Here is a 14,837-nt window from a genome sequence, read left to right as displayed (position 1 = left end):
TAATGTTTGAAGGTTTCTGTTAAAAAGGTTAATTGAGCAGGTTGCCATAATGACATATCTTGTAGACAACACAGGAGATTCTGCATCCTTGATGTTCGGTTCTGGAACATTGTAAGTAACCATGTCTGTAGGTTTCTTTTGAGTTTTTAGTTTGACTGATTAGAAGAGAATCTATGACTAGCTTTTCTAGCTGAATGAAAATTTCCAAATTAACTAGGGTGATGTGACACAAATGCAAAACGGCTGACTAGAAAGTGGGTGAACAAGGGTAGCTGGCAACCTCTCAACCTAGAAGATTCCCGGAGTATAAAATGGAATCAAAGATGGGGGGAAATCACCTTTCAAGAGTTTCTGCTTGGATCAAATTACTGTGATAACAAGAAATGCCATCATGATAGCTGCCATAGTGTAACTACACAGGGAGATTAACAGATTCTTTGTGCCTTGAAGGCTGCAATTTAAACAGTAGGAATCTTCATTTTTTAACCTATCACATTTAAACTCTGATCAGGACATACTTTCTGAATAAAAGATTAAGACTTCATATATCAAAAAGACTTGCCCATTCTTCACACTGCCACAGTGAGGTAGCACAGCTGATGGAAGAGGAAATGCCCATACTGAGGTGTACCTATAACATGTGATTATTACATTTCAGTAACTGATATTTTTTGATGAATGCCTGAACATGCAGCAGAGAGAAGGTTTTTTTCCCCCTTTACACAAGAGCTGTGCCTTTTGAATCACACAGATTGGCTGAGAGGAAGTGACACTACATAGGCCAAACATCATTCAGCCCCGGCTGAGCTCACACATCCTCTTGATAGTCTTGCTTGAAAGACATCTGTAGTCATGGCACAAATATATAAGGAGCAAGGGCAGAGCATGACAGATTACAGTTGTTGGGCAGAAAAAGGCACAATTCTTAGAAATGTTTAAGTCTACTGCAGAAGCAATCACCACTACAATCCCAGTTGCACTGGAATGAGAAGTAGGCCCAAGAACAATTACAGCAAATTTTTGACAATGCCCCTGTCATGGTTTGACACTGGCGCAATGCCAGCACCCCCATGAAAATGCACCTTCCCTAAATAAATGCTGTGAGATGTTATCAGGGACAGAGCAGAGCAGGCACAAGCTTAATAACAGAGGAAAAAAACTTTATTAAACTACTACTAATACAGAAAACACATAAACTAAATCCAGGATGAAGACCTTTTAAAACCACCCCTCCTCCTCCCAATTCCAAACACACCCAGCCATGAAACATCACCCGGGATTCTTGATCAAATTACCACCCTTCAGGTAATCTATGCTTAAACTATCAAGGGAGAGAGAAGTCTCTCTTGCACCACAGGCCCCCCAGGAAACACAGCTGCCCCCCTGTGTTTCCCTGTCACACATGGCAACCGCCCGGAAGAAAAATCTGCCAGTGTGACACTCTCCTTTCCATGTCACAGTGCTCTCACCACCGTGCATGGACAGACTGCTCATAGGGCTCCTTTAAGGATGCTTTGCCACGGACCCAAAGATATAACAGTTCAGTTTCTCATCCTGGGACTACAGTCCCCCCCATTTTCCCCTGGGGCCGAGGGGTCCAAAAACAGGACTCATCTTCTTCCCGAAGACAGAGGGTATCACCATTCCCTCTTCAGCTCTCTTCGTTTCTCGCCATTCTTGTGCTGTTCGAAGCTGAAACAGGTCTCCCTGGGTCACCACTGCATCCCCCTAAAATGCAGTCTCTATTGCAGGAGATTTTGGTTCAGTCCATGGCTAACAAGAAAAGTCCAGCTAAAAAGCTACTTCATCATCTCCTCCCACCTAAATATTTCTTCTTCTAACATCTCAGGTCCCGGACTATCTCTCTTCCACTACAAATCAAGGAGGAGTAATACTTTCAAAAAGCCCTCATTCCCTCGAAAGGGTTAAAAGTTCAGACTCCCTGGACGGCCGATATCTCAGTCCGGCATTCCGCCTCCCACGCTGGGCATTTCCCCCCCCTTCTCCTTCTCCTCTGCCGGCAGATTTCCAGGTGCCGCCAGGCTCTCCGTCTCTTTTTCCCACATGGGGGGGGCAAAGGCATCTCCGCTTCTCTCCACCCTTCCGTCCACAGGAGCTGGCTGGGTTCCAGACCCTCAGCCCCCTCGGCCTACCTGGACAAGGCCGCGTGGCTTCCCCTCCCCCACCCAGCCTAAGGCTGGGCAGGGGGAGAGTCTGCACTCTCTGACGACCGGAACCAAAAGAGACAGTTCTCCTGGGAGTTCTTGCTTTTAACCCCCTGTGTTCTCAGAGGCGTGTCCATACTTTCAGTGGTCACTCCAGGTGCCAATATCCAAACCTGACCACTGATTGGTTTGACCCAACTTCCTGGAAAAAATTCACTTCCATGTCAAACCACGACAGCCCCATGAATTAACGGCGAGTTTGATACAAATAACCTGTAATACCTTCTGTATGGTCACAAACATAAATACTAGAGTGAGGGAAATGTTGGCTCTTCTTCTTGGATGGTTTGTATTTATATAGCCTGCTATGAAGTTGACACGAAAGATTTATATGTCTGGGGATGCTTCTCAAAAATCCAGTGTAATATCTGAAAGCTACCTAAGTAAATTCCTATCACAAAATTTTGTGAGACTCTTCTCTTTACCTCCCTCAGCAGTGTTATGTAGGCAACCCTTGTTCTCTTATTCACCTTACAGCAAGGATAAGAGCAGTTTAAGAAAAGGGAAAGAACTGTCTGGAATCTAAGGGTTATAGTTATACTCATATAATATACCATATGATAATAGGATCAGTTTCCTCCTCTACATATGACTGAATGATCTTCCTCTAGAACAGGACAATCTCATAACTGCCTATTGGAGACAGTTTTTATCTTAGGGACACCTCAAGGCCAACTCAGGAAACAGCTATCTGATATAGGACAGAACCTTATCAGAGTCTGTGCTAGGAATTTACAGTTATGGACATTTGCACATCAACATGTGAGTGTGTGCACAGGCTCTATGAAGTTTACTCAAAGTCCTGTTGCTGAAGAAAAGTGCAGACAAGGCTACACAGAAGCAGTTTCCGTCCTCATCATGACTTTTAATATTTTTGAGAGAAGAGAGTAGCTGCAGATGGCTGCTGCAAAGCAATGTCACAATGTGGGCTTTGCCAGGTACAAAATTTGCAATAACAGGAAAGAGATTATATATTTTGCTCCCTTTTCATCTTTGTAGTTCAGATTGTGGGTACAGGTGAAACCTATTAAACCCCTGTGGCTAAGGTATTCAATTTCTGGTGCACACTCAACAGAAGTGGGACGCATATGGACAAGGAATTCCAGTAACTCCCTTTCTCCTCATTCATTGCCTTCCACTCTAATGGTAATGGCTGATTAAAAGGAAAGGGTTTCCTTGAAAGGTGCCACACACAGAGCTAATCTGCTCTTCAGTGAGAACTGCACCTCTCCACCAGCCAGAAGCAGTTTCCATAACCAACTGTGTCTATCAACAGCAGTGCTGCCAAAAGACCATTGTTACCTTAACAGACCATTGAGGAGCTGGCAGTTAGTCCCTGACCTGTGGGTGGCTTTCAAGAACAAGATAACCAGTTCAAAATTACATGAGTTAGAAGACAGAAAGAGACTTCAAGGTAGGAGGTTAAGTATTGGTGGGAAATATTGAATGTAGAAGCTGGGTTTTTTTGAAAGTAAAGAGGAACAGGACTATCTGGTGCTTTTCTTCTGCATTGCAGCATATCTATGTGCCTCTCTTTTGGAAGTAATAGTTTTTTTTACATTTCATGCTTTATATATTCCTACAGAATTAATATGTTGAATTCATATTTTATGAATTCTACTGACCCACTGAATTGACAGTTATCTCTTTCCAGCTACAATGAGCTATATCCCACATACACAGTAAATTCCTTCCTAACTCTGAATCAGGCGCTGTTTACAATGGATCTTTTTCTCTTGAAGCATTTATCTCCTTAATGGTCATCTTTTGCTTACTTAAAATATACACTGGTCACACCTATCTTGATATTCATGCAATGGTTGAGGTTCAATGGAACCTTTGGAGATTGACCAGCACAACACCTACTCAGGGAAGGGTCAGCTAGAACAGATTACCTAGGATGATGTCCCTCTGAAATGCTACAATGACAAGGGACTCCACAACCTCTGTGGGCAAGCTGTTCCTTTCTTTGTCCACCCTGACAATAAAAGATTTATTTCCTATATTTGGAATTTCCTCTGTTTCAGTTTGTGACCCTTGCCTCTTATCCTATCAGTGAGCACTTGGAGAGGAGTCTGGCTCCATCTTTAGCTCCCTTCCCCTTCCCCTTCCCCTTCCCCTTCCCCTTCCCCTTCCCCTTCCCCTTCCCCTTCCCTTCTTCCCCTTCCCTTCTACCCCCTCCCTTTCCCTTCCCTTTCTCTTCCCTTCCCTTGTAAATGCCTGTCAGGCATTTACACACATGCTTAAAATCCCCCTGAGCCTTCATTTCTCCAGACTGAAGACATTCAGATGTCTTTCAGATTTCTTATGTGACAGATACTCCAATCCCTTGGTCTCTTCAGGACCCTACACTAGATTCACTCCAGTATGTCTGTTTTTCTTGTATAGATCCACTGCAGCACCCAGCTGTGTGAGTTATCCCATTACATCTCCCTCATCCTAGCAAGTTCATAGCCCCTTAACTGCGAGTAGACATCCAGTTCCTTCTCTTTTTTATCCATGCTGCAGACATTAGTACATAGCACTTCAGAAAGGTATTCTTTCTTGTGCTAATTTCACAGGCAAAGCGTGTGTTCTTCCTCCCCATGCCAGCCTCTTAGTTTTTGTTTTTTTGAGCACACTCACTTGGTGCAGGCACACATGTGCTCTGGTATTTTTTTATTACAAAATCTTCCCTGTCCACATCAGCCTAAGCCTATTTGCCAGCCCCATCCACACTGCTTGAGTACCCTTGATTTTCCTAGAACAATGCAACTTTTTAAAGTTGGTTGCTTTTTATTCATTTTGAAGAGCCCCCAGAGATTCCCCATATGATGGAAATCCTTCAAAAGCAGTTGTTCATTTAACAAAAGGCCTTTCCATAATATGGTCCATCTAATGCAAAGTACTAAGAGACTTCCCAAGTTGTCATCTGAGCAGGCTAAGAAAGAGTGCAGAAAGTTTGAACAGGATTTCAGAGTGACGGTAGACATACGCTGGAGGTTACAAGACCTCTGGAAACAATGGAAAATCATTGCCTTTGTCACAAATTTTATCTTTTCCATAATGGAACATGAATTTGGAGAAGAAATTAAGAAAACTAAGAATGAGTATTACATTCTAGTGGGTGGCATCCCTGCCCATGGCAGGGTTGGAGAGCAGAGGGGTTGGAATTTCATGATCTTTAAGGTCCGTTCCAACCCAAAACACCCTGTGATTCTATGATTTTCAAAGTATTTCTACCATCTTTATTTTCTATGACAAAGATAAATTACTTAATGACTTTATTCACTTTCAGCCTAAATCTCAGTTCTATTTTAGTGGTCATTTGGAAATTTGCTTTGGTTCAACTTTTATAAAAGTTTATATTGATTCTTCCTTTCTTCCTTTCCCTTTTTTTTTTTTTTTTTTTTTTTTTTTGGTAATGACAAGCATGATACACCATTGAGCACTGTACACCTCAATTCAAGTGCTGTAACATGAAACTATATTCCAAAGGAAAACCATATCATATTTGGTCAGGGAATTTATGTTCCACAGCACTTATATGACCTTGGCTGCAATGAAAGAAAGGGACTTCAAAGTAGCTAAGGCTTTTGGAGCTTGCTAAATAGTCAAAACTACAGCCATTGTAGGCATGTGAACTCACAATCACCTTTTTCCTTATTGGCAGGCAGAGAGCCTCTGGAGTGAAATAACAAGAAAAAGCCTCTCTGACTCTGTTGTGGCTGCTTTGCTGAGGGTGGTAGTGACAAGATCAAATGCCATTTTGGCACCTATTTTAGGTATGCTGAGTCTCACTAAGTTGTAAAAATACACTAGTGGTCTTATGCTACCGGCCTCTGGATCAGCACAAAATACCAAATGAGATCAAAGAGGTGATGGAATCTACTGAAATAATAATGGCTGATGATAAATGACCCCAAAGAGTCTGGTCAAATATCACAATAGCACAAGTTAAGGACAAAAAAAAATTTAATTTAAATGAGCACATCCTGTGACAGCTACTTTTTAGTCTCTTCTGTCTCACGCTAATAAAAATGCAAAACCAAAATGCTTGATAATATATATCAAAATAATATTCAGTATTATTGAAATCTGTTTGTGTGCAACTCAGGTTTGGGAAGGTGAGAGCACAGAAACATGGGAAGATAATTTGAAAATGAGGAAAATAAAATCCGTCAGCTCAGTGTGGATGCAACACAAACAAAGCACAGCATCAAGTACTGCACTGAACATTACAAGGCTATGAGCTCACATGGAACATAAGTGTGTATATGTAGCTATCTACACACCTAATAAATGTCTCTACAAGGAAATTACTTCAAACAGACATTATCAGAAGGAAAACATTTTGAATTCATCTGGCTTCTTTGTACTTTAATTTACTTGTTTCCATCAGATGGGTCCATCATATTACATACTAAGTACAAGTCAGGGCTCATACTGAGTTATTTGTGCTATACAGAAATTGAAGATATATTCACGTAAGTCATATAAATTCCAGACAGTAGCTCAGTTCATCCTAATTCTCTTTAAAGTGCCAAAAATCTTTCTGATTAAATATAATTAATATGCACAGTAGTGAAGAGTGAACAATTCAAATATGTTGGTAATTTCTAGACCCACCTGAAAAACATTTCTAATAACACGCACAGAGAAAGAAATGCAGCATTTGCACAGCATGACTGCAAGGAAGAATGACAATTCTAGAACCAAAATATTTAGGAAAGGCTCTTGCTAAACTCCCATATCTAGGTAAAAACTGAATTAAATGAATGAAAAGGCATCTGATATCAGATATACTGTTATCTAACATAACTTCTAAACACTTAGTCAAGATCCAGATTCTGTTACTTATTCAGATATTGTTTGTCTATTCACTGATTTCAGTGCTGAAATATTTGCAGCACCCTGCTGGGACACAAATACTGTGTTAAAGTGATCTTAGCAGCTTCTATATATATGACATATACAGGGAACTGGAGCCCTTCATGTGGGTGGTAGCTGATGGATGAATGCTAGTGCAGTGGCAATTCCTGGAATGCATATGTTCTGCAATGACAAAAACTGACAGGGAATCATTGCAGACATGTTGTCTGTGTATCTAGGCCATGTTTCCACTCTGTTTCAGAAGGGAAGGATTATTGCTTGATGACATAGTAATAGAAGGCTTTTCTCCACTTGTTATTTGCATCTTACTTACAAAGGCCATAACTCAGCTCCCAGTCAGCAGGTACAGTTTATTGCTTTATGTGAAAACAGTTGCTACGACTAAATTGAGCAGTCTGTAGAATAAAAATAAAAAAAAAAAAATAAAAAAAAAAAAAAAAAGCTAACAACTTTCAGTAGTAGCATTCAAGAAGATGCTCCATCCAGAGTTCTAAAAGCGGCACAACATGTTTTTCCAACTAAGTGGCTTATTTTACAGAATTAAGTAGGTTTTTGTCTGTGTTGTTATTGTCCCATTCGTGGGAGTGTTGATGTTTCTTTTGGTGTCTAATTTAACACATGGACATTCCAGCCAGTTTTCACTGACTGCTTTGCACAGCCCTGTGGATTATGCACTTGGCTTTGTTTCAGGAATCTGTGAATACAAAGCCTGTTGAGTATGTGATTTCATACATAGTTCTATCCATACTTATTTGCTTTCTATGAGCACTGAAATGGGTGAATGCATTCTTGCTATTTAATTATGCTGCTATCAGACCACTGTCCCCAAGAAACTGTGATATCTGATAAAAAATATTTGACGTCAATAAAAAAAAGCAAGTTAGAAAACTGTACGGTCATACAAAAGGTGTGATAGCTACAAAGAGAGCCAACTTACAAAGGGGCTAGTGGTTCACCCAGCCAAGTTAAACATGACACAATTGGGGCTAATTGACTTCCCTCCTTCGACCTCCCAAGTATGAGTTTATGAAAGCCTGGAAAAGTAAATTAACCCCAATTGTGTCTTGTTTGACTTGGCTATTTAGGTCAAATGGATAACCCTTTTGTGACTTGGCTCTTTTTGTAGATATAACACCTTCAGATAATTAACCTTCCCTCCTTTCTGCCTTTCTAAAACAGCTTTTGCCTTAGTTTACATGTTTTGATTGTGATGAAAGAAGAAGCAAAACTACATTTTTGAGAGGACAAGCTTCTCACAGAATAAAGCAAAATAAAAAACAGGAAAGCACATTAGAAATAATTATAAGGTAGCAGTTCATAGCCGGGATTCAAGGATGATATGCGGACTGGAGCAAGAAATTGGCACGGTAAGGCATTACTGCATAAAAGAAGAAATCTCACCTTCTATATATTTAACAAATAGCACATAATATCAAGCTGCCAATTCACATTGTTTCATCTAAATTCAAACTCTTACTGGCAAGCATGTATGAAGCTGTTCCCTCTGACTTCAGCAGAAGTTGTTAAGCACTGAGAGGATACCAGAATATAGTTATAATTAAAATGCTCAAACAGGGGTTGAAGAATGTTGTGAAGGTTCTATCTGTTCAGGAAATTCCTTTTTATTGCAGTATTAACTTCAGGGGGTGGCTCAGTATTGTGACTTGACATGGACTGAAGATAGCTATAGAATGATTTGGGTTGGAAGGGACCTTAAAGAAAGGTTAACTAGTTTAAAAGCCCATGCCAAGGGCTTGGACACCAAGAAAAGGAATTAAGATGTTGTCATGAACCATGGCAACTCTTCACAAGCTTATGGTATGAAAATACAGAAGATCGACTTGAGGCAGGCAAAATTTCACGGATTTTACCTGTGTAATTTTCTGTCTTAGTATCTGAAAAGCTGCAGTGTTCTCTGACCTTGCAAGGCATCTGGATGAACAACATTCCCATGGCAGGAGCAGCATCTGGAGATGGTTGTGTAAGACAGGTACTGAGGTAAATCACTGTCTGGAGATGCTTCTCATGTTCCTGTGACTATAGGAGGAGCCTAGATGACTGGGTTCAATAGATCAGCTTATTGAAATAAATTCACCCTGAAGCACTCAATACAGGCCATACATCAGCATTCCAGAAATTATACCTGCCTAGTAGAATCAGGTCCATAATACTTAAAGAAAATAAATATGTTAAATGAACATAGGATGTGTTAGTGGAATAGTCTTCTGTGATTTATTTAATGATAACCATGGATTCCAGCAACACACATCTTTGTAAAATCTGGGAAGGATGAAGCATAAGAACTCAAAGCTGTCCACTGACATTTTTTAATAATCAGATATTGCATAAAAGCCTTTTTGTATAAGGAATTTTATGAACCACAGTGTTTTGTGAAACCAGCAAGAATAAAAGACTAACCTGTATATTGTTAGTTGCCCACATACCATCTAGCTAATACAGAAGTCTAAATGTGCAAAACTTTGAAAGGAACAGAAAATGATGAGTTACCTCTAACATAACACAGACACATTTATATTCTTGTATCAGAGGGTCTTTGCATTGGTACTAAAGACTTTCCTGAGACTTTCTTAGCAATCTATTAAAAATCCAGACCATAATATTAACAGCAAATATAGAGACAAATGTAGTTACTAATATTAACGATTAATCATAATACACTGGTAAGGAAAAGTATGTGAGCTTCAAAAAGAAGAAATGGGACTTCTGAAGAGTTTATCAATGTGAAGAGGTTCAGAGTGGGTGCTGTTTGCTTCTTTCCTAAGAACATCTAATTCCTGATTAGGAACTGAGGTTATCTCAGCTTCCTACAGTTCAAACCAGACTTTATCAGCGGGTCCCATCAGGTGTGTCCGTGGTTTGGCTCGGAGTTTGGTATGTATACAGCAGATATCCACTGCTGGCCAGGTGAGTGCTGTAACTTTCAGAACCACATCAGTTTAAAACTGGTGTTAACAGGAGGCTGCAATCAGTTTCTGAGGTCAGAAAAGTTCATTTGTTCTTTCTATGGTAGGATTTGTCAATAGATTTTTTGCCTATTAGGCAAAGTAATGTGATAACTAAAAGCTGTAGTGTCTCAGCTTAGCCTAGTTTGCATAGGTATATCACAGAGAAATGTGTTCCTTCAGTGACCTTTTTGGTCACCACTGAAAATTCTATACCGATTAAACCTTAACTCATTATTTTTGTACACTCGAGGTGTTCTGTACTTCAAGAGAGAAAAAAACCACAGGATCCAAACGGTCTTGACTTTCTGGATGGCAAAGTCACAAATTCTGTCTGGATCTGGCTTTTAAATAGTGCTCATACAAATGGAATAATGACTTTGAATTCCATTTTTAAACCCTAGAGTATTCAAAGTAGGAAAATTCAGGTTTAGTGCTTACAGTCTGAGCCCCTCTTAATTTAAATGGAAAGCTTTCCAGTACTAACAGAGGATTAAAAAAACAGAGCAAACAATTTATTTGGAAAGTAAAGCTGCCTTGATATCTCATGTCATCCCACTGCTTTTGAGAGAAAGGTATTCTGAAAACAGATGTAAATTTTAACCAGAGAGCTTGTGCTGGAAGTCTGCTTGCCAAATGTCCCACTATTCAGTTTATGTGTCCACAGTTAAAATAAAGGCAGAGAATGAGTTAGAAATTGTGATTCTTTTTGAACTTTCTCCAACAGTTGCTGCAGAATTGGTTTTATTTTTTTGAATCTTTTTTTTTATATTGAAATGTAGTCAGTGAAAATTATCACTTGTAATGGTCTTTTCAAATTTCTTCCCAAAGGTGCTATAGTTCAGGAGGCATCTCCCTTCCACCCTGTCCCATTCCAGCTACCAAGCTCTTTCCTTTCATGAGTATAATGATTATCAACTTATTTTTCAGCTAAGGGGGAAGAGGAGGGGGAATTTAAACTGCCTGCCTGACAATGCTTTCAAATGGTGATGAAATGTCTTCTTCGTATCTGAAGAGAACATGATTATTAGCACTGAATCTGACAGACACGATTTCTGAATATTTTTGTGGCATTAATTTAAATCAATGTAATGTTTGAAAACATTTCAGCCCCTCAAACAGCTGATGCAGCTTAGATTCAATTATAACAAATTGCAACACACTGTCAAGTCTTTTTACCAAGTCATTAGTCAGGGATTTTGAATGCACGGCCTCCGAACGGAGTTCGACTGGCTGACAGCTCTAATTGTTGGGAACCGCTAAAGGATTGCTAATGAACTGGGGGATCTGTTGGGCCTGTAGCTTTCTTCAAGAATGAAATTTTTGAAAACTTTCACAAGATCAAAGTGGCATAACATGGACCATTTGCTAAATTGTCAGCAGTGGAGTGAAGCAGTCTGAGTCCCAGCTTTAAAGCTCAAGCTTCAGTAGAAAACACCATGTGCCTTCTGCCCCTGTGTTTTTTTCATGTGTCAGTAAAACCATAGTGAGAAACAATGACTTGAAGAAAGAGCCCCAGAGCCACCATGGCTGCTATGGCTTAATTAGGAGGAGCAGGAAGGGAAATGAAAATTCCTCTCTGTTAGTGGGTGCAAGAGGGAGGAATGTCCAGCACTGTTACAACCAGGCCCCACAGTTACTTAGCTGGCAGCTTCTAAACCTATTAATGGTCAGAGAGGCATATGATAAGAGCAACATAAAGTCTTCTTCCTCAAAAAGACTGGAGGTGGAGTTGCCAGATTTGCCTTCAGGACCCAAAGAGAGGTTGGTCTTACCAAACACTTTGCTATCAATGTCAGGGAGACCAGACCCTTCCCCTCCAGCACCTGCTCCAGCACCCACAGCAGGCAGCAGGAATGTTCCCATTGAGCTGTGTTGGACACCAAATCCATGCCTGCTGTGGCTGGCCAGCATGCTGCAGCCAGTGAATCGCTCCCAGCTGCTGCTGCTGAACAAATATGTTGCCTCATGTTACTCAGCGGCAGAAAGCCAATGCAGTGAAGGGAAACTTTTAAACTGATCTTAAAAGAAAAGAAAGATATGAAAACCTGTCTCCATCACTCCCATCTGGTTTATATTTTCCTTTCATATTCAAGTCTTTAAGTCTGTTCATTTTTTTTTTGCTCTTTCTCATTGAAATTTACTATGGTATCCTTTTACCTAAAGAAAATAATGCCTGCTGAGCTACAGTAACATTGGTCAATTACCTAAATGTCTTAATATAGAAGTCTGCCAGGGGGAAAGAATGTTTGAAATAAGATTTACATTATTACTTCTTTAAATTAACACTTCAACAGGACTCAAGGAAAAACAAACTCTTTCCTCCTCACACTGTGTGAGGTACAGTACCAAGCTGCTGTTATCCTCCCCAAGACAAACTGTGTTTAAAAAGCAACACAGAAGGGCATACAGTGAAACATTTTTGGAGTGCCTGAAATGGGGACAGTGATTTTGAACATCATTACATTATGTAGTGCCTTGAATATGAATTTTGCATCTCACACCTACTTCTAGAAACATACTTCATGTCTTTATTACTCACCCTCTCTCTTTCTACCAGATACACATCAGCCACATGAACTTTCTGAAGTAATATTGCTGAGTCTTTCTATAGGGCTTCTATAGGCTCTGGTCAGCAGATGTGGAAGAAATTTCCTTTCCTTTTTCCAAGAAAAAACTTGTCAGGAAGATATGAGCAATTTATACCTGTCCCCTGCTATAACTTTTATTTATAGTCAAATATTCAGTCTGAAAATAGGTATTGTTTACTTTATTTTTAAATAGAATTCTTAAATTAGACATTTAGCAGCTGATCTAACATCCAACACAGTAACAGTAGTATAATAGTCACTATACATTTTCAACAGATCAAGGAAGACATGAATCCTGTTCATTTGTACATGGGGACTGGTTTATACACTCAATTCACCACTTATTTAATAGCAGCAGAAAATTCACAAAAAGATCTAATACTGCTTGGTTTAGCATTTAATATACCAGTAGCCACAGATATTGAGTTGTATTTTAGATGAACACTTAAATTACTAATTACTTGAAATATTCCTCAGTTTTCATTGGGAAAACCCATATGAGAAGTTGTCCTCTCTCCTGAGAGGCATTAGACTGAGCTAATGAGCAAGATTCCCTCTGTACTTGTCCTGTGACTGGAAAAATATTGTAGAGTATCTGTCTTCCTCAGTTGGCTCTAGAGGGAGCCCAAATGACAAAATTGGACTACACACCCAATTTTTAAAATTGAAGTTAGGGCATAGAAAACCCAGCTGGGAGAGCCTAATGATCTGGTTTTGGGCTCACTGAGAAGTCATCCAGTTCAGGCCCAGCAAGACATTGCTGGTGCAGGTGAAGGAACAGTGAAGTGAAGACATTACCAAACCAGAATTACAACAGGGTACACTGCCCTGCCTCTCAAAGAGTAAATTTTGCATTGATAATCTTCTCTAACTTACCTTGAGAGTCCCGCTGGGACATAAACCCCAAGTCCTTTCCCTGGGTTTTTCATGCCAATCCAGGCTGAGTGAGTATTGTCAACACTGAGCATTGTAACAAACAAGGGCTGTAGTAGTGTTACCCAGCTGCTTGGTATTTTGAGCATTGAACTCAAGTGTAGGAGTGCTTGTCCGGCTAAGGGTGACCCTAAGCCTTGATTCACAAGATAAGATGCTTTAGTCAGTTCACTGTCATGGATTTTATATTTTTATATCTAGCAGCTTCTGACCAGGATGTTCTACAGCCTGGGAACTGGGACATTCAATTCTAGTCTATGATCCCATAAAGACTTACAGTGAAATATGTGGTGAAGGAGTAGTTTCAGCATAATACTAAAGGAAAGAATTAATATCTGTGAATTCAAAGTAAAGTCTGGATTTCAGAAATTAACATCTAGAGTGCAGTTTATTTAAAACAAACCTCTCTCCCTACCTACCCTACTGAATAACACAGGAAGCCCTTGTCAGGTTGCAATTTGTACAGCCCAGTCAGGGATGCCTCAATCTTCCTGGAGCCTCTATAGGAACTCCATAAACCTAATCCAGGACTCTGAATTACTCAAGTGACCAAAAGCCTGAGTATTGCACAGCAAGTGCTATAGCAACTGAATTCTCCTGTGAGTCTAGTCTCAGTGAGAGCTGCTACTCAGCTGTGTGCACCCCACTGAGCCGCTGGGGCACACCACCTACTTCCTGGCTTTTTGGGCCAGCTCCTTCAGCTCTCTGACACAAAACCCCAGAACATTTTGAGGACATCTCACTCTGGAAAGCATCAAGTTTGCCTTCTAGTTAAAACATCCCAATGCTCTTTCAGAGGAATTTGTGCTGAATGCCAGTTACAGGCTTTCTGGCTACTATGACATGCTACATGTGCCCTCAGCTTCTAGCTACAAAAGCATTGTTCTGGTTGGCTGCAGCACAGTGCCTCTTTATTTAATGCACTCTGAACTAACAAATCACACAAAAAATACGTATCAGTGGTTGGGACAATGGAACCTTTGAGAAATATAGGATGAAATACTATGCAATACCAATGCACCTCTGGAGGAGGTCAATCCTGAGTGGCCAGGACACATCCACGTGTCCTCAAGCCCAGAGGTGAGTCCCTCTCCCTGTTTTTATTTACTGATATAGATATTTCATAGAATTATAGAATCATTGAGGTTAAAAAAGACCGTAAATATTATCAAGTCCAAAGGTCAGCCTAGCAGCACCACCATGTTCACCATTAAACCATGCCCTCAAATGCCCTATCCACATGTTTTTTTGAA

This window comes from Vidua chalybeata, chromosome 2 (assembly GCF_026979565.1).
Source record: "Vidua chalybeata isolate OUT-0048 chromosome 2, bVidCha1 merged haplotype, whole genome shotgun sequence".
In the NCBI taxonomy this organism is placed as follows: Eukaryota; Metazoa; Chordata; class Aves; order Passeriformes; family Viduidae; genus Vidua; species Vidua chalybeata.
The sequence above is the reverse complement of the archived record's forward strand: the minus strand, read 5'-3'. Positions refer to the sequence as shown.